Source organism: Geospiza fortis, unplaced genomic scaffold (assembly GCF_000277835.1).
Source record: "Geospiza fortis unplaced genomic scaffold, GeoFor_1.0 scaffold603, whole genome shotgun sequence".
In the NCBI taxonomy this organism is placed as follows: domain Eukaryota; kingdom Metazoa; phylum Chordata; class Aves; order Passeriformes; family Thraupidae; genus Geospiza; species Geospiza fortis.
Window position 1 is genome coordinate 942,149 of NW_005054460.1, and position 20,869 is coordinate 963,017.

At 36.5% G+C, this 20,869-nt stretch overlaps 1 protein-coding gene across 1 annotated transcript in view; it reads right to left on the minus strand.

The window, feature by feature from the left end:
- The window catches only part of HMGCLL1 (3-hydroxymethyl-3-methylglutaryl-CoA lyase like 1), a 71,692-nt gene extending 50,853 nt beyond the window's left edge, over nt 1–20,839 (minus strand). The window contains exons 1-2 of the mRNA XM_014309872.2: nt 20,638–20,839; nt 349–426 (exon numbers count right to left, since the gene is read on the minus strand). The gene's annotated coding sequence lies outside the window, so the exon portion shown is untranslated. The remainder of the gene's footprint in view (nt 1–348; nt 427–20,637) is intronic.
- Nucleotides 20,840–20,869: the final 30 nt, after the last annotated feature.

Sequence of the window (20,869 nt, forward strand, 5' to 3'; positions counted from 1 at the left end):
ACCTTAACACTTGAAGCAGAAACACAAGTTACAAAGATAGCCAGTGTTTCATAGTGTTTACCAATTATGTCACAGCAGAATGTTATTGACTGACAAGACAAATGCCAGTAAAATGAAATGCTGAGTAACAGAAAGGCTAGTTAGCCAAGTATAGAAAGAAACTACATGATCTAAAAGCTGAGTAAATAGGAATACACTTCCATTCTAATATAAAGGTAAGTTATCAATATGAAAATAAATATATTTAATAATACAAAATGAAAGAAACATAATTAGCAGGATGTACATGTTCTACACAATGAAAATAACACTAACATCCATGTCAAAAAAAAAGAAGAGAAAAGTTACCTTCTCATTTTGTAAACCATCCCTTGGCCCAACTTCTACAATCTTTATGTACTCAGGCAGTCCAGATGCTTGAGGTTCCTGAAATAAAAATCAATACTGAAAAATAAAATAATTAAGATCAACACCAAGATCAAAAGGTACAGCTTGTACTTGTCCTTTCATATGATTCTGGGTATAAAGTCATATTTTCAACATTAAGTTTGCTCAGCACATTTAAAAATCTGTGAGAACATGTTCCACACCTTGACCTAAGGAATAAAAGTTAAAATAAGAAGTTACTGAATGTTCAAGTGCTCCTTTGAGGTCACAAAGGTTTATTAAAAATGTATATAGAACCATAAATGAACATTGAGTTTCACAGTGAGAAATATTTCCATTTCAAAAATCTTTCCAATGAACAATCCAGCCCTCCAAACTTATAACTCAATGTTCTCAATTTAACTTAACAGGTACTTCTCTGTAAACGTTTGCAAGACCTGACTATAAATCTGAAAAGAACATAGCAGTCAAGAAATGTTGAAGAGATTATTAATGAAAAATGAAAATTATTTCTCTTGCTGAAGATAAAGGTTTTAAAAAAGGATTTAAAGGCAAACAAGGAAAGCCTCTAGTAAATAAGGAGAATTTTTCAGGTGTAAGAGCAGCTCTGGAAAGGCAGGAAGCTGACAGGGACAGGAGGGAAGGAAGGCAGCAAGGTCAAAGGGCTAAGGAGAGCATGGGGAACTGGAGAGGGAGGAAGGAGAAATGAGAACAGGAAAGCAGGTGAAGGGAAATGAAATTTCCTTTTTTATTATTTAGCTGCTCTGTGATTGAATCAAGTTGACATGTGTGGCAGTTAACGTAAACTGGGCCTATAAGTCCTGGAGCAGTTCAGAGCAGTTGGCTGGATTGAACCAAAAGCTGTGTGCCCTTAAAAACACACCCCATGGCTAATTTGGGGCATGCTGTCCATGCTCAGGAGTGGACAGGAGAGACACAGGAGCTCTGGAAATCCCCTGTTTTTCTGTATTGCACTGAGGACAGAAGCCAAACCAGTTCTCCATTCCTGTGTTGAAGGCCTGAGCTGGGATTAGCACGAGCTACCTGCAGGACAGCTGCTCCAATCCCCACCACCTCTCCTGGGAGTTTACACCACTGGAAGGGTGACACTGTCAGCACAGGGGGACAGCTCTTGCCCATGGGAGTAACAGCTCACCCAGACTGGGGACACTCTATAAATACAGCCACTAATCTCACAACATCCACAATCAAAGGAAAACCCCATCTTTTATTCCTCCCTGACTAGTATCATCAGAGCTGTTCAAACCAAATGGCTGCTGATTTCTCCTCAGTAATGGAAAATGAGCATGCCCATGAGCACCTTTGGTTTCTCCCTGCATTCTTGGTGCCTGTGGGCAGTTCTCTGCAGGACTTGCCAAAATACAATAAATATTTCAGACCATTTACTGTGTATTTATCTGAGCCCAGTAAAAAGAATAGGAAACAGCTGTATAGCATCTATTTGATCACATGGAACATCTGGTAAGTTGAAACTCTGTCAGGCCCTGCTAAGGCCACACTCACTGACAGCATAAACCTACTTAAATGTGAAGGTAAAACCTTCACATCTGCTGCATATTGTTCCTCTTAAGTTATTTTCACAAATATGGCACTGCTTCAGCACTACAGGCATAAATCTGGGTTATTTCATGATTATCAGATCCTTCTTGTTGCAAGACAAATGCCACAGCTGTGCTATGAGTGAAACTGTGACTGGAAAATAAAAAGAGAGCTAAAATAGATTATGTGAACCAAAGCATAATTTAGAGCATGAAAAATGTCCATAAAACTTTGAGAGCAAAAGCGTTCTTTTTCTAGGCCAAATCTTGTAAATCCTATTTAGTGCCTACTGTGGCATAATTTTGTGAAAATCAAGAGCTGTACTTGTCTTTTCAGAACAGTTCCCACAGCCACATCAGGTGATGTCCACAGCCCTTGGAGTTCATAGGCATCAAAATTTTGGAGGGGATATTGCAGAAAAGCATTCAAGTATTGGGTTTTATTTTCTGTCTGTGATATTACAGATACACAATCTCTCTGAACCATAGTCCAAGCCTCTCAGCCCCTGATTTTCTCTATAGCCTTCCTGTTCACTAGTCAGACTCAACTTCACTAGTCAACTTGAATTCACTGTTCAAGGAGTGAGAACAACACTGAGAACTACATAGGGAATGACTCCCACATACTGGAAACTCAAGGCAGTACTATAAACAAATCTGTACACTCTTCAAGCTGGTGAACTAAAAGCTTAGAGTAAACTTCTAGGCTCTGAGTCCAGAGGAGTCTTGTTTTGCATCGTATTTCATCTAATTTTGTTTCTGGTACATTGATTGCTCCTATCTTCAATGCCACTCAGTTTCTCCTGTATGGCATCCAATGTTGTACTGAACATGTCTCCTGTCCTTCAATTATCAGCAGATATTAGCACCTTCATACTTTCTTGTGAAAGTTTTTGGACTATCACTACCTTATTTTAGTACAAACATGCATTATCTCAAAAAGAATTAGAGTAGTGCTATAGAAGAAAGATGCTAAGAAGAAAGAGGAACTCCACCAGTAATGTCTTTCTAGTCTAATAAATCTGCTTTCAAGATTATCTCCTATTTCCTCCTCAGCTGGTTTCTTATTCATCTCACACATTCTGTTCTGATCATCCTTCTCCCCAGCATAACTAATAATTTCTCTTACGCTGCATTGCTGAAGCTCAGATAACAAGCAAGTCAAAGCCAGGCAGAATACTTAGGTTCAGATCCCTATATATTTGTATACTATTTATACATTTTACAGTCCATTTCAGCTGGATAGAACACAGAAACTAATTGCAAACTATAAGAGTATGTGTACCATCTTCTGCTAAAGTGACTCTAGCATTTTTTGATGCTGTGGCCCAAGCTGAATCCAAGGAGGATTGAACTCCTTGGAATCTCACCTGTCCTGTCAATGAATACTCAGTAACTAGCTGTTGGGACATTCTTCCAAAAGAGAAGGAAATACATACTTGGCAAAGCTGTTGGGAAGAAAAAGGAGACTCCACTTTCTAGGAAGTTTTCTGATCAGAGCGCTGCACTTGCAGAATATCTGGACATTATTAAATTACATCTTAAGAAATCACCTGAGCCACGAGTCATATTCTGTGCCAGGCTCAATGCCATCTGCACTCACTAGTCAAGCTTCAAGAGCACAGAACACACTGAAGTCTGTAAGAACTTAGGCAGAGTCTAAACACTTCTCTGTTTACTACCTGGATGGCATCAGACCTCAACCAGACTTGGGCTTCATGAATTGAAGGACTCATTTCCTCAAACTCTGACCGGAGCATTTCAAATGTACACCACACCCTTGGGTAAAAGGAATGATTTTCTGAACCAATGGGACCAACTTTAAAAATTTCAACACCTTTAAGTATGGCATTAAATGCCCTACAGATAATAATTAGAAAATAGAAATAAAAAGAAAAATGCAAACCAGTTTTCATATTTTAAATGAATGAGAAATTGTGAACTTTGTAGAAATACACAAGTACCAATTTTAGACACTAAACATGTCAGGTATACAATTTTGTTTCAGAAAAAATATTTACTAGATTGAACTATATGAACCATTTTCATGTAACAATATATGAAAAGTAGTAACGGCAAATACTTAGGATCGACTGCTTATTGAATAATACAGGGTCTCTGTTAAAAAGTAATGACCACCAAAGTATCATGTTTTAAATATCAAAAAGGAAATAGCTGACATAAAAGACTAAGAGCCTGGAAAATTTGTTTTTCCATGTATCAAGCCTTGCCAAGGGAGCACAAAAAGCATATAAAACCACAAAAAATTGCCTCTCTCAAAACAGAATGCAGCCAAAGAGTATTTTTAAAAGAAATAGAAAAAGGAAAACCAAACCATTTAGCTTGAGACATTGAATGCCAAATTTCTGTATGGAAACATTTTCTCTCAACTATAAATAGCTGCAAATTTAGGTTCTTTACAGAAAACCCTAGTAACTTTTAATCAAAGCAGTATAATCTCCCTAATGTAACAATAAATGCAAAAAGATTAAATAAACACGCTTTTTAAGCTCTGTCACTACTTCACTACTTCTACTTAAGGTGCTGAGGTTCTTTCAGCCTTCTGATTTTTATTCCATGAAGGTCATTCATAAGGCTAGAAACAGCAATGGCAAATATTACCCAGAGCTTCTCAAAGGTAACTGAAAAACACAAAAGTAAAAGAAAAGGATCTGGAGGTTCAGGTCTTTTCAATCCTTCTAAGATAAAGCTCTCCTTTCCTTTTCCACAAGGTGGTGTTCTGGCACAGAGGACACTGAACAAAGGTAGGTCCATTCTTGTACAAAGAATTACTCAGGAAAGCAGTTTTCAACAAGAATCAGCAGGGAGGTGGCATCATAACTCCATAATGTATACCTGCAGTGACATGAAAAAATGCCCAAAAACCGGAAGAAGGCTCTAAGATAAATAATATGATTGCTGGAAGGAGAACAAAGAAAACTGGTCAATCTTCTGAACACTTAGATGTCTCTAAACTTTACAAGATATAGAGGAAATAAACAGGAAGAAATTAAAAACCCACATAGTTCACATTACTAGAAGGCAGATATAAAACATATTAATTCCCAGCTTAACTACAGAAAAAATGGAGAAGATTCAAAAAACAGTGGGATGCACCTGAGGAATATCCCTCAGTAAAGATAAACTGAGTATTCATTCTTGAACTTCTGCTGCATGCTGCCGACATGAGCACTGGGAGAAGAGTAGCCATGAATGGACCATGACTAGCAAAAACTTTCAACTCCTGAGAATCTTTCATCACATGAAGTTTTCTTATTATATCACTCCACATTCATGACCTGAATGTTAACACAGACATACCACAAACAAAGCAGTTACAGCAGAGTACAAAATTCCATTGAAATCCCCAATGCATTTCAATAAAAGCAATATGCAAGATAACACTTAGGACTCTCCATATTGTTTCTGATGCTAAGTAAGAAAATGAAATTACAAAATTGATCCTGGGCTACAAACTAAGATGTCATAGATAAAACAGTAGCCTGGCACTTCATGAGTAGAAACATTGGGACTTCCAACTTCAAAAAACAACTCAATCAACTGGAGATTGTCCTTTGGATGGCAAAATATAAAACCCAAGTAAATCATCACAGAATAAAATTAGTTAAGCGCAGAGTTAACTCACCTGGAATAAACCAAATAATTGTTGAGGTCAGAAGGCTTGTTTGAGCTTATGGAAGAGTAGTGACTTACATATATCAGGGGATTGTCTGAGCTGGGAGAGAATTCACTGTAAGGATTTCTGTGGTAAAATTATAGCCCTAATATTTCTACTGTCATTTACATTAACTATTAAATTCCAATACAATCTGCTAGTATACTACTTCTTATTGTTGCAGGGTTGTTTACAAAAAAAGTAATTAATATGAAAATGTAAGAAATATGATTTTAAACAAAAATGAATTTAACTGAATTATGAGACTTATGCTCATGTTGCTGGAGTGGCCAGTTGTTTAATCTAATCCTGTTTACAAAGAGGATTTTAATGGTAAAGGCAAAAGTGATAAAGTACAAATAATATTAACTAATATACAAAAAAACCCAAAACTATTACTTTTATTTAGACAATAGAAATTAAGATTTGGAAAAAAAGAATTCTGTCAAGTTCTCTGATGAGCTGCCAAATCAAAAGGTAAGAAACGACATTACTAAGGAATGCCCAAAAGACAAAAAAAAATGGTTGCTGTGTTAAGAATACTATTCTTACACGAAACTAGAACATTCAAGTCACACTCAACTACACTACTCATGGACATAGTTACAAATTTCAAAAATCAAAAAAAATCTATAAATTACTATTCCTTTTGAAAATCCTTTACAATAGGTCTTCCAAAGCCACAGCAGATCTAGCAAAGGTATTCAGACCAAGATTAAGAAACTTCATCTAGCATCAGTCCAACGAAGAGGATACTAAATCATTTCAGAGCATCTCTTTGGAGCAACTGGCATGATCTCTATTCTTCTGCCCAAAAGCAGCCCAGAAGCAAATCAGACCAATTTAATTCTTTCCTCCTTGTTTTCCCATGACTCCCCTGTAAACAGAGTATTCACATCCATCCAGACCTAGACCCATGAACTGACTTTGCAGTTTGACCTTGGATCCCTCTCATCACTGTGGACCTGCCTGATGGGCACAGGGTTGCATGGCCAACCCTGTTTAATACCACTGGACTAAAGCCTGACCATGAGTCACTGACCTGAACTCCCAGCTGTAACCTGGGACCTCCGTTAACACCACAAACTCACCCAATGACCTGGACTTGTGCTCAAACCCCTTCTGGGCCTACCTTCTAGGATAACCCCTTTAGGCCTACAGTTCTCACCCCACCTGGCTCCCACGGCACTGCCTGTTACCAGCCTCAGGTCCCTCCCTTAGGGGGCTGCTGGCCCTCCCTACTCCCTGACAGAGAAATTTCTTATTCTAGAGTTCATTGTAATATCTGAACCTTGCTCCTTAACATCCAATTCAGAGATATACTCCTTAAGTATTTCTTTAACCCAAGTCAAACAGGCTGGGATTAGAATGCAGCCTATTTCTCCCTTTCTTTGACCCTTCCTATCAGTTGCACCTAAAACAAAGCATAGAAGTTGCTAATGCTTAGTACCCTAAGGATAAGCTTTGTGGATGAAGGCCAGAAATCTCACGCTTTTCAGATTAGAGTAGCAGCACTCATAAAATACATCTGAACATTAGTGTTTTGAATATTAACTCTTATCTTCTTATCCATTGGAGGCTACAGCTATCAGATGCTAGGACAGAAATCCCAAAAAATAATGATTTATTCGAGCAACAAACAAGGGTTTAATAAGAAAAAATACACCAAAATTCAACTAGTAGTAAAAGAGCTCTGCCTAATACACAAACAGAATCATGGTTATAAAAGGGAAAACTTAAGCATAATATGCAATCGTGCTAAATCACCTATCACATAGACAATTGCCACAGAGTTACTAAGTTTGCAAACCAATTTCACAGCACAGTACTTCCCTGGTCTTAGCAAAATGCAATGAGATGCAGCAAAACAAATAAGGAACTCCGTTCTCTAAGAAAGAACATTTCTTTCAGACAAACACAAAACAGCACATTTCCTAAAGAGCTACAGAGTTAATAAATCAATATAATCTCTGCCTGCAGGAGTCTGAGAGAGGGAACAGGGGGAATTCCTCACTTCCCAGACTATTTTCCTTTATATTAGCTCAGAGAACTCTCACATACTTTGGGTGAAACACCTGCTGATTATTTTCTATGACTTGTAGTTTACTCTTTTGCTTACAGTGAATTTTCTTAATGGATGGGAAACCAGAACCTGCAGCTGCCTCCAGTACACAATTTACCTCATATAAGCAAATAGATCAGCTTGAACTATGACAACACATAAACTGAAAGCCTGGAACTGTCTGTTTTGTTTAATTGAGAGTGTAGTCATATATTTGAAAACTATTTGGAGGAGTCTATGTTCACTTTTATTTTAAAATCATAAGAATAAAATGTAATAATTGTAACATTTAATAATGTAATTAATGTAATGAATGTAACATTTTTAAATGTATGAGAGGGTGAAACTTATCTTCTGTTGTACTTTTCATATCACAGGGTAGACTAAACTCAAATTCCTTCTTAGGTTATTACTAATTTTCCCCTTCCATGAGGAAGTGCAGAGTTCAGAAGTAGTAAGCAAGATTAAAGATTCTTCACTGGTTTTTTTGAGCATGTCGTGGGTTTGGAATGCATTCTGAAACTACTACTTTTAGGCAAACAAATGATATGTGTTACCATACTGATCTTGCAACAATGCTATTCTATTCTATTCTATTCTATTCTATTCTATTCTATTCTATATCTCTTTATTACTTTCTCAGTTTCTTCATAAACTAGATTTTATCCTTGATCTCTCCATTACACAAAATGTTATAGTGTTTCTTTCAAAATTGATGAGCTACACTGAACTACTATGCCAGGCAAGCGTTTTTCTGAGTAGCAGGATATAAAGCCATGAATTGTTAGCCCATATTCTTTAGTCCTGATTTAATCCTTGCTTTCTAAGTTTTCATATATGGCTTTCAACCCCCAAAACTGGGGGGTTGAAATGATAGCACACAACATAACTGGTGGTGTTATCTCAGGGACACAGTAAAGGCTATGATGGATAGAAAATCAATAAAGCAGTATTTCCCACTTTATGTAACAGTCATGAGCAAAATCTATTAATATAAACATTTACAAAGAAACATATGTAAGTTTTACATAAAATACAATTACTAATAGTATTTCAAATAATATAAATAAATATGGGGAAATATAAGCATATAATGATCAACATTTAAGATTTATTATTAATTAAGTCATTGCATTAAGTTATTTTTATAACTTAATAGAAACAAAGCCAGTGAAAGTATACTGGAAAATATCTATGAAGCGATTTTGATGTGAAGATAGTTACAGACCCCCAGAAGTTTTTCCCTTTAGTAAGCAATGGGAAGAAATGTGAATTATACACATCACACTTTTTAAATTGATCATCAAAATCATAAGAGTCCATGCTACATTCCAACTATGAGGCCAAGGACAACTTACTACATGTCAGTATAGAGTCACACAGACATCTCCTGTAGTCACGGCTTAAAATTTACCTAATGCAAGCTCCAGTGGGTCAGAAAATTCCATAGGCATATGGCAGGCTAACAAAACTGCTGTTCTGACTGCTCTTCAAAGAAGGAAATCTCAGGAACTGGAGACTGAGTGTCTAACAGGCATGTCCAATTCTCTGCTATGATGTTGCATACTCTTAAAAAAAAAGAAGCAGCATTACAGGACAAACAGATAAAATCAAGCCCAAAGATTTTTCACTACCTTTGAAAACAAAAAAAAATACCTTCTTTAATATTCATGTCTATATTTTACAAAAATTCATTCATAACCTGACAACAAAAATGACAGGCCATATTTGCCAAATAATGGTCTCCTGGATGAGACTGAACTTTCTGAATTATCACTGATGACTTGACACCTTCTAAAAAACATTTGTTGCTGTGTAGAATACATGGAATAGCAGAGATCTGAATACCCAAATTACAGCCAACAGCTCATGCAACCTAAAAAAGCACATAGATGTGCTGAAGTCACAGACAATTTTTGATAACTTGAAAAATAATGATCAAGGAATCTATTAGTAGCATCAGGTGGTAGCAGAGGCATAGACAATCACAGTTGGACTTGTGTTACAATGAAATGAATAATAAATGGTACTAGAGACCTCTATTATTAACAGGAGGCCAACACAGCCAGTCACTTCAGCAAAAATTAAAAATGTATTTTCAGGACATGGTGTACACATTACCTTTTTCTATTTCCCTAAATGCTTCCCTTGGCTAACAAGCAGCATTTCTCCATTAACCAAGCTGATTTACAGCCAACTCACTTTCATCCATATCCCTATCTTGGTCAAAGCCTGGAAAAGCAATTATACTCTGCCATCTGGGCTGGATGAAAAGGATACACAGAACAGAGATCAACAGCATACTGATGACACTGGAGCCAAAACCTCCCACACTTTCCTTTACTATTATTTATGGTAATAGTATTATGGTGTGTATGGTGTTTTACAGGCAAGACTAAAGACAGAATTCTAGAAGGGAGAAAGAGTGGTGTTTTTCCACACACATTGAAAAAGCAGAGGCATGATCATCATTACAAATCCAACATGTGCAAGTAATTTGCTCTTTAAAATACTTTGGGATATCAGTGGGAGGGGAGGGGGGTAGAATGAATATACTGCCCATCCACCCTATCAGGTAAGTCTCTCTAAATAACTCAATAAAAGTGAGCTATGCATAGATCTTTAAGAATTAAAATTAAAAGCTGAAAGTAAATCAACTATTCTCCATTACTATTGCAATCAAAATCATCTTCTGTGTCCAAAGGCTGGGTCTAAAAGATGAAGTAAATCATGAATTTAAGTACAGGTGGCCCACCATTATGTTTTCCATAGCTCTCTTTCCAAAAGATACTGATTAAAATGACAGTATTTTAATGGCTATTTATTTCATCACTGTTGGCAACTCATTCTTCAGAATAATTTGAGATTTATAAAGTTCTTTATAAAAATAACATCTGTAAAGCATTACCATAATAATTTCCCAATAATGGTAAGGAAATTATAACATGACACCATTCATGATGTTTTAAAAATCTTCCATTTTCACTATGAAATTAGTCAAATGTGAGCATATTTAAATAATATTGTTTTCTTCCTATTTTGCTGAAAATAATTAAAAGCTTTAAAAATTCCTTATATGAAATTTAAAAAATATATTATGGAAACCTGAACACATTGAAGTGAAACAAGTAGAAGAAAATGTACTGGTACAGGAGGAACTATGACAAAGACAAAATCAAATTGGGAACATATTACTTCAGACTGTTTGAGAAGATTAAGGGTTGTCATGGCAAAATGAATCATGATAATTCCCAAATGTTATTGCTTTCACTTCCAGACTTTGCACATTTAGGAAGTTTGTTTGGTTTTTTTCTAAGCCTCCATATTCTGAATAATAAAGTGCTCAGCTGATGAGAAAGAAATTTATGTAGTTTTAAAATTAGTAATAAGACCAGTATTAACTAAGGACAAAAAAATAAAAGGGATAAATATCTAATAGTACTAATATTAGCTGTACTTTCATTTTACTGTGACACATAAACTCAACTGAAGGATTTTTCCAATGACGACAATGGATAATAGTAGTTATGGACTAAATGGCAATGCAGCCATCCCACTCATTAAGCTCAAAATGCCCTGAAATGTTCTTAATGACAGGACTCAACTGGACTTTAAAAATCTTTAAGTATCTGCACAGCTATGTCCACAGGTGTCCTAGGTATCCCTGTGCAGTCAACGTGTATATTCACAGCAAATGTCTTAAGGTTCCCTCAATAGAGCACGCAGGACACAGGATCTGTGCCTTTTTGGAAGCTGGAGATAAAGGAGGATATCATAGGGCATCTTAAATGGTGTCATCAATGAAACATGGCCACTTCTCCACTTGAATGGAGCCACTTCTCAGCACTGTCAGAAATGGTTCAAAGCTTATCCAACAACACAGCAAACAGCAGGGGCACAGGTCAGATGGCTAAGTACAGTCACCCTTGTGCATTTGGGATGCATCTGACTTGACCTCTAGCCACTGAGCCAGAAGGCAGAGTCTACAGTAAATCCTATTCAATACCTGCCAATCCTATAAGCCATCTCAGCTACCTTAGGGTATCCTCACATGGCACCAGACAAGAGTGCTTAGGAAATTGAATCAAGTAATGAATATCAAAAAATGTCCGGGAGACAAGAGAAAATTCTCAGTCACCAGCTGATTTCTCTCTGCATAGTCAACAGCCAACTGGCTTAGTAGCTTAACCTTCCACCATCTTCATTCATCCCATTCTGGCAAAAGTGACGAGCCAAGGCCAATGAACTGGCCTATACCCTTTCTTCTCTTTCCCCAATAAAATATTCATGTACACCACTTTACTTTTTATGAAGCTAGTATATAGTTCAATGCAAATTATGTTTCCAGGGTTTTAAAAATTCAGATGTGATCAGCTGCGGATTCTGTTCAATCTTTTCCGTAATCCCAGTGTTCTACATGACATACCTTCATCACTAACCTTGTTCCTCCATTTCTCACATACTAACACCTATATAATCTCATCTTAACTACTTACATTAAAAGTAAGCCCTAAAGCCACATACAGTTCCTTTCCAGATGCTGCTGTTGAATTATTTCCCTATGGGTTTCACCTAACATTCCGGCAATGTCCTCTGGCACTTCACACATCTCATCCATTCAAAGCCTTTAAACTTCTTTTTCCAAGAAACTCATAAACTAACACCTTTATTCCCATACAAAACAGCTAACATCTGTGAACAAAAAAACCCCACTCAAACAAAGAAGAAATGTCTACCCAGCACAGTTTTTTCACCAGCGCACCTTTTAGCAGTTTCCGCATGTAATAAATCTGTATTTTTGTCACAAGAGCTGCTGAGAATGACTCTCATAAGAATATTTAATCCAAATAAATTCAAATGTAATGCCACAATTGGAGTACATTTCATTCATTTACACCAAACTGTAAAATAAATCTCCATTTAACAAGGGAATTATCTAAAAATAATATCGGCTATAACAACACTCCAACAGTAAATATCATTTCCTTCTTATCACCTGCAGCATCTTTCCCATCTCTTGCAATATTAGAACTTTGTCCCAAATGTTAATCAAAATCTTCACCATTGACATGATACCTAACTCAGTTAAGTTATAAAAGTTAGGGGAAAAAAAGCTATGAGCTGATTACTTCTAACTGTAATAATTTAAGTTTGAAAGGCAACCCTTAAAACTGCCCATGGAAATATTTTTCTGAAATGTAAACCATGTGCTTAGCAGTTTTCCTCTGAAGTGACTGATTAAAAGACCAGATAATAAAATATGTGTCTGATTAATAATACCTTATATAATAAAATTCTTATTATTCATTGTATATTATGTCCCTATCAACATATTACAAAATAGAAAAAATCCTTCATCTCTACTGCACTGCTTAATTTTAAAGTGTGTGCACCATTGTGACATTTCTACCCCAAAAGGGCTATATAAGTGTACATTAACACAGCAGTAATATTTCCCTTTTGCTGAAAAGCAAAAATGCTGAATTTGTTTTACAGGTAGTTAGCACAGTATGAAAGTCTGATTTTGATCATGCTCTTATCTCAGAAATTTCTGATCAATCAAGAAATCAATCAAGAAAGCAACTTCTCTCAGAATTCCAATGAGTTTTCCCAAGTGACAGAAGATAGATGGATTAGACAGACAGAGAGAACCTTTTCCTACAAATTTCTGTGTAATTTTTATTCCCACATGTAAAATTATTATCTTTCTGTTCTAGCATTTTCTGAGGATCAATTAATTGATGAGCCTTACTGAGTGCATAGTACTTCACAACATTGTATGTCAAGGTCCACATCTGCATTGTCACGTGCACCAGCAAACTTTTAAGGTGGCACATTTTGCCCAGCAAGTTCACAATACCATGCAGCATCATCTTTTTCATACTTCATCTATCTTTTAAAATATATATTTTGGGGAAAAGAAGGATGCTACAGAAAATATACCTTTGTTAAATGAATGAGAGAGCTAAACAATAGAAGATAATTCAACAGCCTGAAGTACTAAGTAACTACTTTACTGAAATTCTCCACAGTTTCTTTAAACGTAACTTCTTTCATATTTGACACATTAAAGATTCTCAATAGCCTTCAGTTCCTAAAATTTCAGAGAACCATCACCTTGTTTAAACACCTCAAATATCTATGTAGTGAAAGAAGTAAGGATGACAAGAACTCAGCTTCATCTCTGGACTATGCCTACACTGCAGCGGTTTCTTACTGCATGCAATTCACCTATAAACTGAAATTCAAACACAAACTTCCATAAACATGTGAATCTTTCAACACAGGTTCTGCAAGAGTTGAAGCTACCTTATTCCTCAGAAGCACCAAAAAATAGTCCTATCATTAAAATGTAGAGAAAACAAGTAACTTCATCCTAGGTACCCAGCATTCCACCCTGAAGCATTCCAGGTACTCAGCATTCTTTCTAAGTGGAAAAGAAACCAACCTAAAACCCACTATAGAGACAACAGTTAATACTGTTTATTAGTCACTACATCAGAAAGTTAAGAAAATTTGATTAATTAGGAGCAGTAAATGTTCTGCTTTATGAAAACTTCTATGTCTGACCAGCTGGTACAGTAAACTTCTAAGGTGAGATTTCCTTACCAAAACTAAAAAACAGAAGAACCACAAATTGTAAATAAGTGTCTTATTAAAAGATATTCCCATTTATTTCAGTAGAAATTAAATTGGGATCTGAGTGATCTTTGGCAGCTCACTTATCTTCACTCCTAGCCAAAGTAATGAGAAAAGACTTATCTCAAAATACATGAATTTTAAAATAATTATGACATGTGGGGTGTCTTAAATCAATCCTCCTCCTTGAGCTGGCATGAGAGGAAATGAACATCAGTGTGCCCATATTTAGGCTTTGAAGGAGATAGAGGTGGGAAAAGTCATAAATGGGGTCTCAGCAAAAAGCAGATATGAGGTCTGAATAAAAACTAACTGCATTTTTTTAGTTCCCAAATTTGCAAAGCAAATCCTTTACAATATTTCCACCTTTATTATAAAATTTTAAATTCACTTAATAATCTCAGTATAGCATAGATCTCTATGAACTAAAAAGCTCCTGTTATCTGTCCAGTATTTACAGGCCAATGGTATAAAACACCTGAAAGTCAGTGACTCAGTTTAGGTCAAACCTACACTTCATCAGCTTCTGAACTTCTAACATCCTGTTTGGCACGCCTAACAAACCAACTAATCAGCCTTTTCGGCCTCCTCTCTTCAATGTTCTTGAGATCTTACTCTGCAGCACATAAAATACCTGACTGAAAAAGTTGGCATGAGTCTAGTGACTTGCTCTTCTGAAGGGGAAACTCCTCTTGACTTCAAAGAACATTTTAGAAAGAGCTCAGCATTGCACTCCAGTTCAATTCAGTGGGAGGGTGTTTTATTTACTACCTTCAGTGTCAGCATGTATCATATGTCATTCATCATTTCCAAATTCAACAAGAAAAAACAGCATGCTGATACAAACTTAATAGATTGCTATAATTTAAATTATAATCTCTTCCATTTCATTATTCTATTAATTTTATTATATATATTTCATAATTATAGTTATATAATATATATAAATATATTTTTTCTATTTAATAACTTTGTATGCTTTAAATCTTACAAAGACTAAATAATAAATGTTCCTTGAAATCTGCAACAAAGCAGAAAAAAAAAGTCCCATTCTTGGGACATTCTTGTAATGTATTCAATGAGAAAAAGATTCCTTTAATGAGTCTGTATTGACGAGGCTTCTGCATATAGAAGAGTACAGAAGGGCTGGAAAAATGTAGGACTGGAAACCAGGAACTTCAGTGATCACTCTTAGGGATCAATTATTTGGTCTTAGGTTATATGAAAGACAACAAAAGGTCAGGATGAAAACACAGAATGAGGTAAAAATGGTGGACAAAGGGGAGAGGGAAAAAATTACCTTTGTCCAGTGAAATTAACATACTTTCTCTAGAAAGATTTCATTAAGTATCTTTAAATAATGCCATCCATTGAAAGAGTTATGAAAACAAAACTGCAACATAAAGTCCAGGAAAACTACCTTGATATTTCTCCACCTTGTTGGTCTCTACTCACATGCAATTTTCATTGGATTAAAAAAAAAGGGTATAAACAATGATGGTATGGTAATTGTCACAGTAAATTAATAAACTTGCAATATTGTTGTCTGCAATTTTTTATAGTACTTCTTAGCTTGATAAATTAAATTAAAATTCAAAATAGCCTAAATAGTTATTTGATGAGAGCCTGCAAATGTTAATTTATTCCTGAAATATATAATTACATGGAGATAAAAAGAACATGAAATTCAGTATGTCTCAAATCAGTTGCTCTGAGATGTACCTAAAAGGCTCAAATAAAAGAGATCTGCTGTCTCCTCCCAGGCTGCACAATACCATATGCTTCATTTTTTATGCTGTATTTTGAATCAAGTAAGACACATATAACTGTCACATGGACTGTGGGTTTTGTTGTTATTCTTGAGTTACTTTAAAAATAAATTTCAGAGGTTTCTAGCATATGTTTAAAACATGACAATCTATTACAAAATCTAAACTAGCACATTTAAACTGAAAAAATAAGACACTTGTGTGCATCTCTAGATCCAAGAGTGTCATGCAGTGAGGAGATGAGGGAATCTTAGTCTGTGCATTTTCAGTCTGGATATTTAGGCGTGTAGCACATAAATCATTGGCATCAAGGCTCTGAAACAGAAGTTAGCTGTCTAAATCAGAGGACCCAAGTTTTTGCTCATTATTTTACATATTTAGCACTTGGCATTTTCGTTCCTCCCCAGTTATAAAATTTTCCAATGGTAATATCCTGAACAACTGTTAATGATTCTGGATATTGCATTCCATAAGACAGCCTAATGCTGTGACAGAAATCCTACAACATAACATAGCACACATTAGCATTATTTAGACAGATTACACTTCCTAGAGTCACAGCTACATCCAGCAAAATAAGAGACTAGAGTCTTATTTTTGTCTTATTTTTTGCTTTATTTGTTTTAAGTGTAGCTAGCCCTCACCAAACCATGACTCCTAATATATTCTTATTTTACTATACCCCTTAGTACACCTAGCTAGTAGCACATAAATGCAATGGTTTAAGAAAAAGATGCTTATAATTTAGCCACTATGTTTAGCCACTACACTACTCCCTTGCAGAGTAGAATTCCCCAGTTTAAAATGGCAGATGAATACTCAACTAAAGTTGACACTCTGACCTTAACAAAGTATTAAGCCATGCAGTGTAATTAGAAAAACTGGACATGGAATTGTCTCTTTCAAAACATTTAAATACCTATCCTCTATTCCTTATTATATAATTATTAAAAGTTCTTAAAAACCAAATGATTTTCACTACTATGGACACCACAACATATAATCCTTTTAGTAAACCTAAATCATATCCTCATTACTGTGATTAAAAAGCTCCTACAGAATTCCACCAATGTGTAATTTGTTTTTAAATTTCTACTTTATATTTATTATATGGACTGAGTATAAGTGTGTGTTTGTGGGTAGCAACATCTTCCTTTATTTTAAACAGCTAATTCCTCTTCTTCCCACCCTGCCCACACATCCTCCAGGTCTCAACACTAGATATGAAACAAACACAAGACATTTTACATTTCACCTCCCTTTTCCCAATCAATGTTCCCAAATCATGCTCCAATTCCAGTGGTGTATGACCTAACTTATCCCAGCTGGAATTCAATTTCTTGAACATGACTAACCAAAATGGAACACATACAGTTTCTTTGCAATGGCATCAACATCTCCCTGTTTGACTGGAAATATCTGATCTACTCTATCTGAGGACCAGGACCTAACTTGATTTTTTTAACAGCTATATTGGCAGCTCATAGTCATCCTATGATTTGTGAAGATTCCAAGGTTCCTCTTCAATCTCTTCTAACAATAAAGTCAAAGTTTCTAGATTGGGTTATAGGTCTCAAAGCACCTAATCATTCTGTAACCTTGCATTTCATCCCGGTCTTTAATACTTCTTCAGCCATCCAGCTCTTCCCTGCTGTGTCCTTAGCATATTCCTAATGCATCAAAATTCCATTCTAGCCTACATGAAAATATAACATTAAGTCTGTAGGATAAGACCAATCAATGTCAATTACTCTCAGACCATCTCTTTTCCAGCAAGAAGGCTCCTGCTAAACCAGAGGACACCAGCAGCAGATAGACACCTTCCCTGCTGCTCAGCCTGAGCACTTCACAAAGCAGACCACAAAGTACATTACACACTCGGGTCAAATCCTGTGAGTCACCATCAGCAATGACCTTGACTCTGCAGAAATCTCCCCAACACTGCAATATCTATGGCCACCTCTTTTCTCCATAGATGCCAGCACATTTTACAGTTCTGATATAAACCCGTGTCTTTAACAAAATCTTGTGTACTATAGCCTTATTTAGTAAAAATAAACCAAACCTTTAATATTAAGTTAATCAGACCTGATAATCAAAGCCATATACATTGGGGTAATGCTATGAAAATGAAGCTGAACTATATTCCTTGTAGGAAGCATTATGGAAGCGTTCTGAAGCAAGGTTAAAAAACTAAGAATATGGAGAAAGATGAACACACTGCAGCAGAAATGTGGTGTCTCATTGACCAGTCAGGTGTTCAGTAATTTTTTGATGTAACACAGACTAGTCTAAATAAGACTGAAATAGGTATTAGTAACTTCCACAAATATGTAGTAGAAAATTCTATTTACTGTCTATTTAGCCACCTAGCCAAATTACCTATTACTTTTCATCTCTCATTTTTAATAACTTTACTACTCAAGTCTATCTTTTAAAGTCTAAAATATTTTTCTAAAAATACCACAAAAATGGTTGGCTAAATGAAACAGAAAAAAGAAGGGAAAACAAAGACTAAGATATTCTACTACTCACTTTAGAACCCATCATTTCAACTCCAGTAGAGCTTCAAGTGGTTGAACCTGGACAGGACTACAAATTAGTCAGCACAGTATATAACCAAATTATTATATATTTGGGGTCTTCAGACAAAATAGAATGATTTTATTTTTACAAGAGCCCTGGCAGCAACATTTACATTTTACTTGGTGGTTAAAGAAAAATCCTGAGGAACTCCTGAAAATATTTCAGCAAGTAAATAAACTCTTTACTTTTATCAGCCATGAAAGCATTATTTCTGGGAAATTGTTCTTGTACCTTAACCTTCTTTCCTATTTTATTCCTTAGTGTACTCTCATAAATATCATTGCAGTGGTGCTGCCATAACTATCTTGCATATGCTGGTCATAGAAAAAAAAAAAAAAAAAAAAAAACAAACAAACCTTTTACAGCCATTACTTGAGCCAGTATAGTTATAGATCATGTAACAAGAAACACTTTCTTCTTGAATGGGATTGGTATGGAATGCACTCCTACATAAGGAAAGCCTTTGTGGGTTGTTTAAGAATCCACGTGAGAAGTAGGGAAATTTGAACAGAATCATGTAAAACCACAGCAAGGTAATGCAGAAGCAAATATGAAAAAACATGAACAATGACCACCTCTGGATTTAATCAGTCTATTGTGCAGCTCACACCCACATCAATGTGCACAGGGAAGATGCTTGCTCTATATTCTCATGTTTGCTGTTTACTGATGACATCCTTCTGTATCCTTGGATGAAGAAAAATGGTGATGAAAATAAAAGAAGAGCGCTGCAAAAATTAAGTAAAATGATCCATTACAATAAAGAAAACTTTTTTTTTAATTGACTATTTTCTGAGAAGATGTTAATGATTGTTTTTGACTGCAAACCCACTCTGTTGCAAAAGACTTCTCAAATGCTTCATCTGATAGGGAGAGAGAGACTGACACAATCAAGTGGCATATCACTTTTAAAAAATGTTCAGATATTTTGAAAGGAAATGATGCACCAAAACATAGCAAGGGCATGTGAACAGAATTATAGTGCTTTGCTTCAGGCCTAGTACATAAAAGTCCATTAATTCTATTTTATTTCTTTACCATAAAAAAATCCACTTAAAAAAAAAAAAGTTGATTATTTTCCCCCAGTTTAATGCTGGATAAACACTATTCCCAGGGAATTATGATAGCTGGAAGCTGTATGGGGCTTACCTATACAAAGCCCAATGCCCACAACAGTGTTGCTTTGGGTATCCCATTATATGCATCTTTTGAGATATGAGGCTCAGAGCATCTGAAGCAAAATTAAAATGCTGCTAGTTTTTATATCAATCAGAATATTTTTCATTTTCTCTCCACCTCTGAAGTCACATTGCTACATAGGAATTAAATTTCACTTCCAAAGAGTGGAGAAAAATGGAAGATGATCCCACCACCTATCTGAAAACAGAAGATGCAACAAACAAGAGCTGCTCTTAAAAAAATAAAATTAAAAATGTATTTAAGTACAGTTTAAACTATTTTGTTCTAGGCTTGGCTTATGTTTTTAAAGGTTTGAAGCACTGACTGATTACTGGAGCTGGAGTTGGACTGGATGACTGTTCAGAGAGGATATGCTGGTAACTTTGCCTCCCTTCTTCCCCTACAAAGCCATGTTTAGGACAGTCATGGCCTACGCTGTTGATTTCGCAGCCTGCTCGGTCACCTCAACTAACCTTCACACCCTGCAGCCACTGTCCACACCTGCTCGCAGCTCACAGACAGGAGGGTGAGCAGCCACTTCAGTCACCCCTCCACGACTGCCCCCGCTCTGCCTCCGCACCCCTACGGCTGCAGGGACTCTTCCCTCGACAGCAAACGCCCGGGAGCAATACAAGCTGCGTGGAGCAAGGGCAGCCCCCGCCCAAATGCGTCTCACCCTGCCATTTTATCATTTTCACACGGTGAACGATCACGCACGGCGAGGTGACCCACTGCTGAGTGGGTTTGCCACTGTTTCACCACGGCCCCAGCGCCACCCACCTGTGAACTGCCTGGAACACGGTGTGACACCGGCCCTGTGCCGGAACACTGACCAGACACAGCCCAGCGGTGCGGGGCGGTGGGTAAGGGCCTCCTCCCTCCCCCGCTGCTCCGGGAAAGGCGGGAGAGTGGAGAGAGGGGAGAGGAGAAGGGAGAGAGGAGAGAACTGGGCGCTGCGGGCGGGCAGGGGCAACAGCGGCGCGGGGACGTGCCTGAGGAGCGAGGGAGCGGC